Raw genomic sequence first — 16,102 nt, 5'->3', positions numbered from 1 at the left:
TACTGAATTATGGGAATTTTCTCACCAAAAAACAGATTGGCCACCATCTCACATCATACACAAAATTTAACTCAACATGAATTTAAAACCTAAAGGTAAGAACTAAACCTTTAAAACTCTTAAAATAAATATTAGGAGCAAATTTCATGACTTTGGGTTAGTCACCAATACGACACCAAAAGAAAAAACAGGTAAACTGGACTTCATCAAAATTAAAAACTCAAATGACAACATCAAGAAAGTAAAAAGAACCAAGCACGGTGGTGGCATCTGCCTGTAATTCCAGCTATTCAGGAGGCTGAGGCAGGAAGATCACTTGAGCCCTAAAGTTTAAGACCAACCTAGGCAACATAGCGAGACCTCAGTTTTAAAAAAATAAATAAATAATTTTTTAAAAATGTAAAAAGACAACTTACAGCCTGGGAGAATATATTGGCAGATCATGTATCTGATTAGAGACTTGTATATAGAATATATAAATAAATAACCCTTACAACTCAACAATAGAAAGAAAAACAATCCAATTTAAAAACAGGGAAAGGATTTAAGTAGACTTTTCTTCAAAAAAGATAAATGGCCAATGAACACATGAAAAGACGCTCAACAGGATAGTCACTAGGGCAATGCAAATCAAAACTATGAGATACCAGCTCGGGCAACATAGTGAGACTCCGTCTCTACAAAAGAATACAAAAATTAGGTGTGGTGGCACGCACCTGTAGTCCCAGCCACTTGGGAGGCTGAGGTGGGAGGATTGCTTTAGCCCAGGAATTCGAGGCTGCAGTGAACTGTGATTGCACCACTGCACTCCAGCCTGGGTGACAAAGCAATACCTTCTCTCAAAACAAACAAACAAAACCCCATGAGCTATCACTTCATACCCTTTAGGTTGGCTAAAATTAAAAAGACTATAGCAAGTGTTGACAAGGATGTGGAAAAACTGGAATCCTGACACATGGCTGGTGGGACTGTAAAATGGTGTGACCACTTTGGAAAACAGACTGGCAGTTCCTCAAAAACATCGAGTTACCTTGTGATCCTGCAGTTCTGTCCCTAGGTATATACTCACGAGAAATAAAAACATATGTCCACAAGTAACCTTGTACATGAATGCTCACAGCAACATTATTCATAATAGCCCATAAAAATAGAAACAAGCTATATTCATCAATTCATGGGATGAATAAACAAAATGTGGTATATCTGTATAATGGAATATTGACCATAAAAAGGAATGAAATATTAATATGAGCTATAACATGGATGAGCCTCACAAATACTATGCTAAGTGAAAGAAAAAAGTCACAATGGACTTCATATGATATGATTCTATTTATATGAATTGTCCAGAATAGGAATGACTGTTAATGGAGAGGAGGTTCCTTTTTGGAGTGATAAAAATGTTCTAAGGGTAGATTTGGTGATGATGGCACAACTCTGTCAATAAGCTAAAACTCATTGAATTGTACGTTTTATTTATTTATTTATTTTTGAGATGGAGTCTTGCTCTGGTGCCCAGGCTGAAGTGCAGTGGCACAATCTTGGCTTGTAACCTCTGCCTCCCAGGTTCAAGCGATTCTACTGCCTCAGCCTCCCGAGTAACTGAGATTACAGGCGTGTGCCACTACGCCCGGCTAATTTTTACATTTCTTAGTAGAGACGGAGTTTCACCATGTTGGCCAGGCTGGTCTTGAACTCCAGACCTCAAGTGATCCACCTGCCTTGGCCTCCCAAAATGCTGGGATTATATGCGTGAGCCACCATACCCGGCCTGAATTGTACATGTTACTTGTATGGTATTTAAATTTTAGATTATGTTAATTATTCCTCAATAAAGCTGTAATTTTAAAAAGCAGGCTGGGCGCAGTGGTTGGTGCCTGTCATCCCAGCACTTTGGGAAGCTGAGGCAGAAGGATCACTTGAGCCCAGGAGTTTCAGACTAGTCTAGGCAACATATCAAGACACCGTCTCTATTAAAAATAAAAATTAAAAAAAAATTAGCCAGGCGTGGTGGTGTGCACCTGTAGTCCCTGCTACTTGGAAGACTGGGGTGGGAGGATCCCTCGAGCCCGGGAAGTCGAGGCTTAAGTGAGCCGTGATTACGCCACTGCACTCCAGCCTGGGAGGCACAGCAACACCCTGTCTCATAGAAGGAAGAAAGAAAGAAAAGAAAAAGAAAGGAAGAAAGACCCAAAAAAGCAGATTGGAACTCTGAAATGAACAAGAAGTAGGACGCACGCCGCACTTCCACCTGAGCGTAGACTGTGGATCCCCGTCAACCTAACTACCTAAATCACAGGCTAAGAAATGGTCTTTCAGTGGTCAGTCCCTGTAAGATCTGTGACTCGCAGCTTCTTATCTTAGGGGCTGTGGAGGAAGGACATGAGTCTGTTGATTTAATTTCTGAATCTTTTCCCTTGTGATACCCATCCTTACAAAACTTTGCTCCAACCACAAACGAGGACCTTCTGTACCACAGAAGGTGTGTAACCACAATGAAGCTAGAAAGAAATGGAGAGTACCCCAGCATATAGTCCATAAGCTTCCTGAAGTGGGGGGCCTCAGGCATCGCTGCCTCCCCAAAGAGGGTCAGTCCCAGAACAGTATGCTCCAGAAATACGACTGGAAAAAGGGAAAGAGGAGCCCCAAGTCCAGGAGACCAGCGGCTTTCTGAACACGCACCTGCCAATCCACTTTGGACAGGTCATGATGGAGAGTGTGGCAGGAAAAGAAACGGTCACTATCTACCCAACACATGAGAAACTGTTTCTTATGTCTCACGTCCCCACTCGGTCCCACCCATGTTTTCTGAGTCCCTCGGTGTCAGAAACACTGCTAAGAAATTTAAGAAATTCTGTTAATGAGTTTAAGAAATGTTTTTAATGATTAAAACTCAGTGACTTGTGAAGAACCATGTAACTTACAAATGCAAGAAACTCTGAAAGTGTGCAGTACCACCGGGTCAGAAGAGAAAACCGAGGGACCCGAAATACGCTTTAATTAAATTTTCTTTAAAAATGTCACTGTAAAGAACATCTTGGGAAGACAGCCTGGCTGACCGCCGTGTGAAGGGCAAGCCACTCTGGCCGAGAGGAAGCCCCACACCTAGGCTCTCCCCAAACCGGCCCCTGCCGGGGCATCCCCCTAATCTTCGGGTCCCTCCTTCGAAATGGGACCCTCTCTGGGCCGCCTCCCAGCGGTGGTAGCGGGAGCAAACGACACCAGGTAGCTGGCACCGCGCAGAGTGGACGCGGGAAAGCCGGTGGCTCCCGCCGCGGGCCCTACTGTGCGCGGGCGGCGGCCGAGCCGGGGCCGCTCCCTCTCTGCCGCGCGCCGCCGCCGCCGCCGCCCCCGCTCCCACCCCCATCCCCACCCCCAGCTGGCGCCCGCGCCCGCCCCCGCGGCGGGCCCGGCTCGGCCCGGCCCGGCTCCGCCGCGGGCAGGCGGGGCCCACCGCACTCGGAGCCCGAGCCCGAGCCGCAGCCGCCGCCTGGGGCGCTCGGGTCGGTCTCGGGGACACCGGACAGGGGCGCCACGCCGCCGCGGCCGCAGGTCAGAGTCCGGGTGCCCGCGGCGCTCGGGACCCGGCTGCTGGCGGGGCGGGGAGCGCTCAGGGAGGGGGCGCGCGGAGGGCCGGGGCCGAGAGTCTGGGGCCCGGGTCAGAGGGAACGGGAACTGACGGGGTCCCAGACGGATGAGAGCTCGGGAGAAGGGGGTCTTGGCTGAGGGATCCGGGGCTGAGGCAGCGTCATGGTCCAGGAGGACCCAGACTGACGGGTCGCGGGCGGGCGGGTCACGGGTGACCGGGTGAAGGGGTCCTGGGCTGAGGGCACCCGGGCTGTGGGTCGCGTCTACCAGAGCGCGCACTAGGGGCGGAGGGTGCGGGCAGCTCGAGAGGCGCGGGGATAGAGAGCCGTGGCCGGTGTTGACTTGAGTGGACGCGAGCCGGTGAGTCCCGGCTTCCAGGACAGCCCCCCTCGGGAGAGCGCCGGGTGGGCGCGGAGCGGGAGACACGGGGACCTCCGCGTTCCCGGCAGAGGTGCGCAGGCGGCGGGGGCCGCTCCGGGGGAACTTTGGAGCAGGGTGTCTGGACCCGGGGAAGCGAAGATCCTCGTGTGTGCGTCCGTCTTGAGGCCGCGCTGCACCCCTGCTGAGGAAGAGGGGACGTCCCGTTCGCTCTCCAGAGCCCAGGGGCGACCGCCGCGCGGGGACCGCGGGACCGTTCAGCGAGGGGAGCGCTTGGGGCTGGCCAGGCCCCGTGCCCGGACGCGTTGTTCTGGCCCTGCGCCCGGCGGAGGGACTGGGGACGGGGACTGGGTTCCTCCATGCCTCGGCGGATGGAGCGCGCAGCCTGGACCCCTAGCGGCACCGCGGGGGGCTGGGAAGGCGAAGTAGCTGCGTTGTGGGCTCCTGCACGTTCCAGGCGCTGACCAGTCCTCTTGGGAGCCTAACTGAGGGGGGTAGAGGCAGCAGAAGTTAACAGAAATCTCAGGTCCCTCGTTGTTGGTGGAAGATGGGTGTGTAGTCGTGGTACTTTACGCCTCGGTGTTTAGGGAGGAGCCTAAGGTAAGGAGTCAGAAACGGGGAGTAACCGAGCTGCGGCTTTTATATAAGGTCAGTGGTAGGTAAGGAAGGGGCCTTTACCTCTGCTGGTGACAAGAAGGCTGCATTTCTGCATTCTGCTTAATTCCCTTTCCTTAGGTGAGTTGGCTCACTCTCATTGCATTTTGTTGGAATGTGTTGGTGATAGGTCCGAAATTTGCAAAGTTATAGTATCCTTATGTCATTATTATTATTATTATTTTGCAGTGCTCTTGTTTTATAAGAATCCAAGTCACTTGGGTCGTAGGCTAACGGTTGTAAAAAATAGTGTCATTGTTATAAAAGATACCCAGTTAAAAATAGTCGTCTGTCATCAAGAAACTAGAGTTTTTCTTCTTTTCCTTGCAAGATTAGGGACAAAATGTAAAGTTTATTTGTGTACATTATCATTTGGATATAAAACCAGACAAAATGATAAACTGAGTTGTATAATACCTATTCCTGGAAAAAACTCTGATTTTGAAGTACATTATTTTAGCCCCAACTGTTTCTGTCATTCGTGAGACAAATAGTTCACTGGAGTTATTAAGAGAACAATCAATAAATCACTCTTTAAAAGGACCTGGGCAAATCTTCGACAGGTTTCGGATATTTAATGGCAGGCTTTCTGTCTGTAGCTAAGTGATTGATTGCTGACTGAGAACAGAACCAACTGATGGTGCTAGGTGATTTAGAAAACCTTTCTGGTATAGGGACTGGCATGGACATTCACTGTGGCTTTTCTCTTAAAGAAATACCTTCCACTCTTAGGGGAGTTTGACAGAAAACACTCATAGATGCTACCAGTTAGCATTTGGAGTAATATATGAAAACATTCTGTTCAAGTTTTAAAGTAATTTTTCTGAAGTATATTTTCAGTCAGATTCACTTTGGAATCAAATACAGTACCATAATATTCACTTTAATATACGAAACTTTAAAGGTAATGTCTCAGCCAAAAAGTGAAGTGTTACAAAACTATCCATTTTTGTCTTCTGTGTACTTCACGTAATTTTTCTCCCCGATTTAAATTATATGATATTTGATAGTTAACTTGCTAATAATTATGTCTTAAATTAAAAGATCTTTGAATCAACTGGTGGCCATCTCAGTCTTTTAAAACTCACTTAAAGGAAAAAAAACACTAATGATTTTTTTTAAAAAAATCAAAAACTTTTTTGATATTTACAAGTTTGTTTCCAGTTTTTAAACAATAACTGCTGTAAAACCATGGCATCAGTGAGGTATAAAGTTTTGTAGAATCCCAGGCTTTTTAGATGTTGTTTTCACATTAAAAAGAATATAATTTCTTTTTAAAATTAAAACTAAAATGTCCACCGGCATCATATTTTTTATTGAACTTAGGTGCTTTGAAAATGTTTTTGCAATTGCTATTTTTAATGATAAAATATAATATTTTCTTTGAAGCACTAGTTTCCTAAATGTTCATTTTTCATATGTTTCAGAACTAGTTTTTTAAAAATTCTAGATTATGCTTTAAAAAATTGCAAATTTCTAAATTCCTATGACATTTAAAATGTATACAAGAGAAAAGGTGTGACATAAGGAATATGAATTAGAAATGGATTACTGATGGTCATAGCGAATTGTTTTTAATCAATGTTATATAAATATAAACAAATACTTATTTTCCTCCTTCTGAAATTGACAATAAGGATGTTTGCCACTAACCTTAATTATCAAGATAATCATACGCATGAAAGCTGTGTAAAAGGCACAACCGTGGAACATATACAAGTATTAATAATACATTTCATTTAGTTTTCAGAATGTAAAATCGTTATTAATAATGAGGCTTTCATGAAGTAGGAAAATATGTTAAAATGATATTTTCTGAACGTTTCACACATTCTGGCCCACACTTTCACTTCTTTCTTAGCATCTATATATTCCCAATGCATAGGACAGAGTTGGTCATTCTAATTGTGGGTGTCTTTCTGTTGGATTCATTGTCACTTGCACTTGGAAATACAATATGTCATTAGGTGTGGCAAATGTACTGGAAGAAGTTTTTGGTCTCATAGGATTCCACTAAATAAATATTAGCTGTAGAGGATTTTTAAAAACTCACTAATAGAGAAAACTTGGTGAAGTCACTAGTCTGTAAGCGTAAACGTATGCGCCCCCCACAACTGAATTTCTAACTTGCTTATTTTTCCTGGTAGATCTCCACTTTGCTTACTCTCTCTCTTAACATCCAAAAGCAACAAAAAGCGCAGTGATTTTAATTGCTTACAAAGGTCCTTTGAAATGGATCTAACTTGACTCCACAAAAGAATAGTAAGAGTTGTGAACAACCATCTTGCAAGTGTAGATATCTCTAGTGAATCAACTGAGTTAGTTTCATAGTGTTCTAGATCAAAAATTTAGATTTAAGATTATTCGAAATCTTCTTGGAAGTTCTTACTGTTTGCGTTTTCTCACAATACACAGGTAGATTAGGAGGAGTTATGTAGTATATGTTTTAAAACTGTTATTAATGCACTTAAAGTAGGTTCTTCGGAGGAAATCTATTCAAATACAATAGGCCATGTTTTTGGGAAAACTTTTGTAGATGTTTAGATAATATCTGTCACCAATAATAGTATATGCTTAAATTATTTTGTAAAAACAGACTTACATATTTTAAATATTTCTCTTCAACAATAAGTACACATCAATATTTTAATACCGAGAATTTAATTCAGAGTATGACTGTTTACATTTTCAGCTGTTTCAATTATTATAGCTTAGGCAAGTCCTTTATCCTTTCTAACTCAATTTCGTCATCTTTGAAACAGGGAAAGTGTTGCAGCTATTATTGCTTGCTTTTTTGCTATGATTTTAAGGCTTTATGAGCAAACCCATGTATCTTAAATGATATGACCATGACCCTGAATTGAATTGAGCTGATATTCTGAAGAGAACCTTCATGAATATCTATGTCATAGCTAACTCTTTTACCAGTGTTAATAGTTTACTCTAGTTCAAACTTCAATAACTTTGAGATTATTAAGATTGAAGATCATGCTTCTCATGTGGTGATCAATTTATAAACCATTTCTGGGAATATTTTATTATCATTCAATTTAAAATTGTACTTTCCATTCCCTGATGACTTTGGACAAAAATCAGCATAGTAATTATTTTTATTCCAGCTTTGCGAGTCCTGTGTAGACCCTCTTATGTTAACATTGTACATCTGATGCATCTAGAAGGCACAGATTGTGTGCTTTTATTTGATAAAGTTCTAGTCTTTGCATATTTTTATGGCACACCATGTGAATTCTTAACGTATATTCCCCAGGGACAAGTTCATTTTGTAATGAGGCCTAGGATCCATCAAATCAGAAGACAGTTTAGTGTCAAAACTTACAAGACTAAATAGTGACTTGTGCTTGTCATTAAAATGGGCCTCTTTCAACAAGCACTCACCAAAAAATCGTGTTTTAGTGGCTTGAAAGGTTCAGATGTCTCCTAATAACCCACCTATTTACTAGTAGGGAGTAAGTGGAAAAACTTATAATTAGTTGTGCACCATCCAAATAATAAATTTTAAATTCTTCATGTGAATTTTTGATATATATTGTTGTGAAGTGTCTCCTACTTAAGAAAGTAAGGGACTTGGACTGAATATGCCAAACAGGAGGCCTCTGCAAGCAGTGTCTCGGTGATGGGAAGATACTGGTAACAGCACACAGGGTGATGCAGTGAAGAGGCTTGTGTGCATGGGACTAGGGACTGAGGATTGTTGGAGAGGACTTCTCCCACCATCTCTGGACCCCGAACTGCACAGTGAACTGTCAAGCCACTCTGCCTGCTGCAGTGTGAAGCTACAAAGCCCAAGTAGGGACTTCACTAAAAGGATGCGGAGGCGAAGGCAAAGAAAGGCTCAAACTGGTGCGTGTAGGTGGGCCGAGTATTCCTGTCGGGCAGTGGGGAGCCGTGTTGTCTTCCAGTGCCTTAATCCTACAGTGTAGGCTTTCTCAGAGTCATTGCCATACCTCCAACTGTTCAGTGGCCAGGCTGTTCTCAACTTGAAAATGTTTTGTGGGACAGTGCCATGAATTTTTTTTCCTACTGCGATTTTTTAGATATAAAGGAATTGAATCCATTAAGTGGAGATTTTAAACCTTCCAGTCGGGATTTAAATTAGATCGTGTAAGTTCAGTTCAGTTGGATTCAATATCTGTTTAGGAAGCATTTTTATTCCACTTCATTGATTTTAGAAAATAAATTCATTGCTTGGTTTTAACTATGTCACTATTTTTAAAAAAACACCACTTTAATTTGTAGACTCATCTGAGAGGATTATAATGCGTGGATAAGACATATTGAGACAGATTATCTGACCTTCTGAGAAGAGTTCAGATTAGCATAAACGTGGGGTGAGAAGTCCTTCACAGTTTGCCACAGATAAGGAGAAGGTAGATATGAGGGAGGTAGAGAAATAGGGAAATACCGTGAGTAGGAATGTACCAGATCTGTGTATGCTCAACTCCCACAATCAGCAGGTTGCATGATTACTGTGTATAGTCTTAAAATACAAGGTTGATTTCTAAGAATTTACCCTGCTTCTTGGTGACATCATAGGACATCTCAGTTTGCCACTTAGCACTGTTATTCTCTCTAGCTCTATACTAAAGAAGATAATTTGGGAAAGGGAATGGAAAGAGGTTACTTTTTCATCCTATATGTTTAAGGAGTAAGTCTTCCTTTATATCGAGGGCAGTGGAGAAACTTAACTGTCAAACTGTTCGAGTGCAAAGATGAAGTTCTGAAAGGAACTTCCTAACCTTGACCACATCCCTCTGGCTGTCATTCACCCCTTAAAATGTCTTTGAATTTGAATGTCTTCGAATTCAAGTTTAAAATGTTTTTGAAGTTGAAAGTTTTGGGTCTACTTTTAAAATGCCAAAGTTCCTAGCGGGGTTAGTTCACTAAACCACTATCAGCAAAAATGTGAAAGGCTAGTTGCTTGTTTCTTTGCTACCTGAAAACAAGGCCTTTAAGGAGTAGAAAACAGATTTGGAGTTTGAAAGAGGGGTTTAGGAGAGGGAAAAATAAAGTTAATGCATGTCCCAGTTTCCTCATAAGCCAGACATGGTGAAACAAAATAGGAAAATAACCATTTGGAATAGCAGTGATAGAAAAAGATATATTTACCCATCATTTTTTTTCTCTGAGTCAAGACAAGTCACAGATCTTCCTTGAACCATTTTTGACCTCAAAACAGTTATTCTGAAACATCAATTAACCTAAGAAATGTTATCACAGTTCAAGTTATGAGCTAGTATTATCTTAATGTAATTAAATATCTGAATATTATCACTTCATTATATCTTGTATTTCCTCTGTGATGTTAGACAAATTATGTGGTCTCTTCATGAGTCAACTCTTACAGGCTTTAAAAGTAGCTTCCTAATAGATTGAAATGAGAAGAACTTTTCAATCACTTCAGAAAATAATGTGCCAAAGTAGTATAAATAATGCTTAATCCTTTGGCAGATCCACAGATCATAAAATATCATACATGCGCCAGTCGCAGTGGCTCACAGCTGTAATCCCAGCACTTTGGGAGGCAGAGGCAGGTGGATCACCTGAGGTCAGGAGTTCGAGACCAACCTAACCAACGTGGAGAAACCCCGCCTCTACTAAAAATACAAATGAGTTGGGCATGGTGGCACATGCCTTTAATCTCAGCTACTTAGGAGGCCGAGGCAGGAGAATCGCTTGAACCCAGGAGGTGGAGGTTGCAGTGAGCGGAAATCACGCCATTGCACTCCAGCCTGGGCAACAAGAGTGAAACTCTGTCTCAAAAAAATAATAATTATATATAGTTAATTTTATTTTTGCTGAAAATAGTATGGCAAGCCAGTGCATCTCTGTTAGAAACAGAAACTTAGTAGCCACCTCAAAAGCAAGGTCATAATTCTGTGAATCAGCTAATAGGTGGTATTTAGCAGTTAGGTATGGGCTACCCTTGTGCCTCATGACTAATCACATTGCTTACTCGTCATGCATTTTTTACAAAGTCTTGCTAAAGTCTGTGAATCTAAAACAGAGAATCCCAAAGTGTTCCTCACTAAATGTTATTCTTTTCCATCAGTTGATAATTACCTATGTAAACAAGCTTTTGACTGCATCTAGAAAAGCACCTATATAAATTCTTTCTTCTGTTTTATATGGTGGATAAAGTTTATAAAGGAAAACAAACATAAGAATGATGTCAATATAAATGAAGTAGAAACTTCAAAAATCATTTGCATATGTCAAGTATAATCCAGAAGAGTAAAGAAAATACCCAGGCATTTGGCAATGTAGGATTACTACATGTTTTCTTAAAGAATTTGGAACTGATTAGAAGCATCCTGATTTTATTTAAAAGCAATATAATGTATTTGTACACTTTGTTTTCAAGAAGGTTCAAAAAACATTTCTTTTTTTTTTTTTTTCTTTTGAGATGGAGTTTCACTCTTCTTGCCCAGGCTGGAGTACAGTGGTGCCATCTTGACTCACTGCAACCTCCACCTCCCAGGTTCAAGCGATTCTCCTGCCTCAGCCTCCCAAGTAGCTGGGATTACAGGCGCCCACCACCACGCCTGGCTAATTTTTTGTATTTTTATTAGAGACGGGGTTTCACCATGTTGGCCAGGCTGGTCTCGAACTCCTGACCTCAGGGGAACCACCTGCCTCGGCCTCCTAAAGTGCTGGGATTACAGGCATGAGCCACTGTGCCAGGCGAAGAAGGCTAATATTGGGTGACTTTTAGGACTAGAGCAGTTCAATGTCTGCAAAAATCTGGATACCAGTTTCTTGAAGGCAGGTACTGACTGGATTCTATTCCAGTGTATAGCACAATGCTTAGTAGGCACTTAAATGTTCTATAAAGAAGAAAGAGCTGGTCGTGGCGCACACCTGTAATCCCAGCACTTTGGAAGGCTGAGGCAGGCAGATTACTTGAGGCCAGGAGTTTGAGACCAACCTGGCCAACATGGCAGAACCCCGTCTCTACTATAAATACAAAAATTAGCTGGGCATGGTGGCACACACCTGTAATCCCAGCTACTTGGGTGACTGAGACAGGAGAATCGCTTGAACCCGGTAGGTGGAGTTTGCAGTGAGTTGAGAAGATTGTGCCACTGCACTCTAGCCTGGATGACAGAGCAAGACTTTGTCTCAAAAAAAAAAAAAAAAGAATAAAGAATTAGTCTAAGACAATGGTTCTTCAAATGTGGTCCTGGGATTGTGAGCATCCTATGGCAGCTTGTTAGAAATGCAATTTCTTGGACCCCATCCCAGACCTGGGGTGGGCCTAGCAATCTGTGTTTTAGGGACTCTGCTTTATATGCTCTTTGGGAACTCTTGATCCAAGATGATTCTTGCACCCCACCTGATAGTGTGGGGCCCATTTGTTAGTGTGCTTTGGATGATTTCTAGTAGGCCTTACCCTTGCTTATGGTTAAGTCCTTTGCCCTATCTCTCTCCATTCATAGGATCTCTTGGAACCATCCTATAAAATTACCCCCACTGGCTTATCATTTATTACTTAGAAAAGCTCAGTGCTGTTGTCAATAAGCTTTTGTCAAGAGGCGAGCCGGCTCACTAATTAGACCTTGCAACACTGGTTCTTTTTAGCTTAGCATGGCTGCTTAGGAATCCCGAGTCTCCGCGTCAAAGACTACAGCTTCAAAGACTGGATTTTATAAAATCACAGAGGATGATCGGCCCTAGAGGACTGGTTCATGTTAAACAGATTTACAAGATATAGATTTGTAAACCTCAATTACAGTTTAATAATAGTAGAAAATACTCCCTTCCTAGTGATTGTTGATAATAGTTTTTTTTATTTTAAAATTCTGTAATTTCAAGGATTAAAGAGATTTATACTCATATATATCTGATGTCACTAAGATTTAGTTCAGGCCACTTAGAAAGCATTGGGCAATGTTTTGTAACTTTTGGGACTTTTCCCAAAGGGCTGGAGGATATAGGAAAAGCCATATACACAAAGAGTTTCATAAAAGCATTGTTATAAGAACCCATATTTGGAAGTAACTTAAATATCCAACAGTAGGGAAATAGTTAAGTAAATTGTGGTATAATCAATAGGTAAAATATTATGCAATTATAATGACAATTTAGAAACTACTCACAACTCTGAAAAATATTTAAAAAGTAGAAAAAAAAGAGTATGTGAACTATTGATTGGAACCTTACAAAAATGTATGTATATGAAAAAGTCTGGAAGAGAATATACAAAAGTGATAATAGTTATATTAAAGTAGTGAGATATGGAGGGCTTTCTGTTTGTTTTTATATTTTTCTATCTTTCCCAAAGTTTATTCAGTAATATAAATTACATCTATAATTAAAAGCATACATTTATAGATTTTTTTTTCTTTTTGGTGTGTCTGTGCTTCTGATCAATAAAGATCAAGGCAATACATGATTTTTTCCTATTATACCCAAAATTTATTTTACATTAAATTTTATTTCACATATTGGACTTCCCTGTACATTTTACTTGCCTAGTCTCCATTTGGCATGGGGAAAGAAACCCATCACTTTTATGGCCTCTTAATGTTCTCAGCCATACGTAAGGTTTAATTTGGTTGATTTGTTTGGGTCCATGATCTACTTGATCTTTAGCATATGCTGGCAAATAGAGCTTTTAAAAAATAGTTTCCAGAGTTACTTTCTTTTAAAGCCCTTCTCTCTTGATTATTTTTTCTAATTTTTTTCTGTTATGTTCCTTTTTTTTTCTAAAATTGAATGACCTCATGATAGAGTTATCCAGTTTTCCAGCTCCTGACAGAATGTTGCGCTTATTATAAATAGCAGCTGATGCAGATGCATGCAAAGGTAAACTGTTACAAATGGTCATTATGAGCCCTTGATATAATTTGTGATAATAATTTTAAAAATAAAAAGAAATGTAAAATTGCAAGCGAGTAGAGGTTTCCTAAAATCGGTGTGAACATTGTGAAAGTTATATATATGTATAGACACACACACACACACACATATACAGAGTAATAGCCTTTGAATGAATTCTTTTTTCATCTTTTCTGTTGCATTGTCCTAGAAATCCCAAAGGAGAAAGTTAAGTGGTTTTGCCTTTTACAGAGGTTACAGATTACATTTTTCTTGTCACTTTCTTTGGGACTTCTTTTGTGAAACTTGTGGCATGTCCTAGAATAATCTTTATTTTAAAGTTTTAAAAGCTTTTTAGAAATTTCATATCAGTGTTATAAATATTTATTCTGTATGCCTCCCTAGTTTGGGATGATTTCATCCTTAATGATAAGCCAAGACAAACTTCAGCTAACAATATTTAGTTTATAGATCTTAGAATGTGTTTATGGGTAAAATAAACTCGATGTGATGATACCTTAGAGAATAGATCTACTGAGACTGATGCTTTTTATTTTTGTATTTGATTGATTGATTGATTGATTGATTGATTGAGACAGGGTCTCACTCTGTCACCCAGGCTGGAGTGCAGTGGTACCATCATGGATCACTGCAGGCTCAACTTCCTGGGCTTAAGTGAGCCTCCCACCTCAGCCTCCCAAGTAGCTGGGACTACAGGTGTGAGCCACTACACCCAGCTAATTTTTATATTTTTTGTAGAAACAGGGGTTTGCCATATTGCCAGGCTGGTCTTGAACTCATAGGCCCAAGCAGTCCTCTGGCCTCTGCCTCCCAAAGTGCTGGGATTATGGGCGTGAGCCACGCGCCCAGCCTGAAGCTTTTTTTAAATGTAGATTTATTCGACAAATGTCTATTGAGTCCCTACTTTGTGCCAAGAGCTGTTTCAGATAAGGAGGGTAAAGCATGAACAGACAGACAAATCCCCATTCCTCCTTGAGTTTACGATTATTGTTATCTAGATTTAAGGAGAACATTTTCAGTGGGAATGACAGTGACTAAGAGGGGGTGAATGGGCCTGTGCCTTGTAACTAGATGGCATTGCTAGGCACCATGAATTCAGGTGGCTCTCTCTGAGTTTAGTATAGGGTATGGGGAAGAAAATCTGTGTCCTTGAATATTTTTTCCTAGCTCTCTTACTATCCTGTTATCTTAGGTTATATTGCATACATTATATATTGTATATTATGCATAATATATTTATAATTTATTTCTGTCTCAGTAATGGAGTTATTCCAAAGGAGGTAAGAATGAATCCTTTGCTAATAAGTTATTACTTTCCTTGAAAATCCAAATGACAAGAGGATTATTCACTTTGCAGAAGGATTATTTATGTTTTCACAGTAGATTTAAGTGGTTAATATCCAAGTGAATTTAATTTATAAATAAATTAATTAATTTAAAAAAATTATTTACCCCTAACAAAATGTAAAACAAAGTTCATGGAGAATGTCCCATTAACATCAAAAAAACTTTTTTTCTTGGGAGATAAAGTTGGCTGCTTTCTCTTTAAAAGGCCATTACAAACTTTTACAAGCTTAGAATATAATATTTGAGTAAAAGGAGACTCAGATTCTATTTTAAACAACCAAATTATTTTGATCAAATTACTTATTATAGCTATTTTCAGTTTCTGTATTCACAAACTGTTTACTATTTCAGTTCTGTTTTCAAGTTGACAGAAAATATCGTATTGATCGCTTAGAAATAAATTCTGAACCACATGAAGTTTTTGGGAAAAAATGATGAGGAAAGTCAGTTTTGATGGATGTTATGTAAAATTAAGTAGAATTAATTCTTTCATATATACAGGGCCATGAAATGTTACAGTGTAACTCAATACAGAGGTAACCAAAACCTTCAAATTTTGCAAATTTCAACAGAGTTAATTTATTTGGTTCTATAAACATTTACCAAATGACCACTCATTAAATCTGCCCACCTATAATCATGACCTTATAAAATGGTGAGACATAGCAGTATCTGGCACTGGGTACACAAATTACCACGGCTCAATAAAAGCTGAGAAAATGACTAAGTGATTGAACACAGCACATTGCCGTGGTTGTGTCTTTAAGTCATTCATGTAATTCATGCTGTGTACTCGACTTAGCCTTCTGTGTGATCTTTGATCTTAACTAAGCACAATACAGCCACAATTAATTTCTTTTTATTGTGAACATTAAAATTTTTAATGTCAGATTGACTTTCTTTGTCATATATCTTGTGTATGAAATATTTATCCTGGTCCCAGCTTTTTTTTTTCATTCTCAAAGGAGGTGAAACCAGCTTTTGAATTCAGAAAATGCAAATATTAATATAAGCCTAAGTAAAACGTAACTAGAAATCAGATCTACTCTGAAATGGAATCTGATATATTCCATGTTCTGTGTTACACATGTTTGCTGATTATTTGCTGTCGTGTCTTATAATTTTCATGGGAAAATTCCATGTACCAAGCAAAATTGTTAGTTCTTAGAGGATAGGAATGTGTATCGTAGTTCTTATTCTGTTTACCTTGCTGTGCACTGTATACCTTCCCTAATTCCCAGCCAGCAGCACAGGAAACTGGGTGCACTATATACAC

At 40.2% G+C, this 16,102-nt stretch overlaps 1 protein-coding gene across 6 annotated transcripts in view; it reads left to right on the top strand.

The window, feature by feature from the left end:
• Positions 1-2,917: 2,917 nt before the first annotated feature.
• Positions 2,918-16,102, top strand: part of PPARG (peroxisome proliferator activated receptor gamma) — a 147,769-nt gene continuing 134,584 nt past the window's right edge. For 2 of the 6 annotated variants that reach the window (XM_025377458.1, XM_025377454.1), the window contains exon 1: positions 3,380-3,552. The gene's annotated coding sequence lies outside the window, so the exon portion shown is untranslated. Of the gene's footprint in view, positions 3,226-3,379; positions 3,553-4,400; positions 4,702-16,102 lie in introns of those variants that run through there. The other 4 variants (XM_025377457.1, XM_025377453.1, XM_025377456.1 and 1 more) reach the window with 3 other exon arrangements.

This window comes from Theropithecus gelada, chromosome 2 (genome assembly GCF_003255815.1).
Source record: "Theropithecus gelada isolate Dixy chromosome 2, Tgel_1.0, whole genome shotgun sequence".
Lineage (NCBI taxonomy): Eukaryota > Metazoa > Chordata > Mammalia > Primates > Cercopithecidae > Theropithecus > Theropithecus gelada.
Note: the sequence above shows the minus strand (reverse complement) of the source record. Positions and strands in the feature narration are given on the sequence as shown.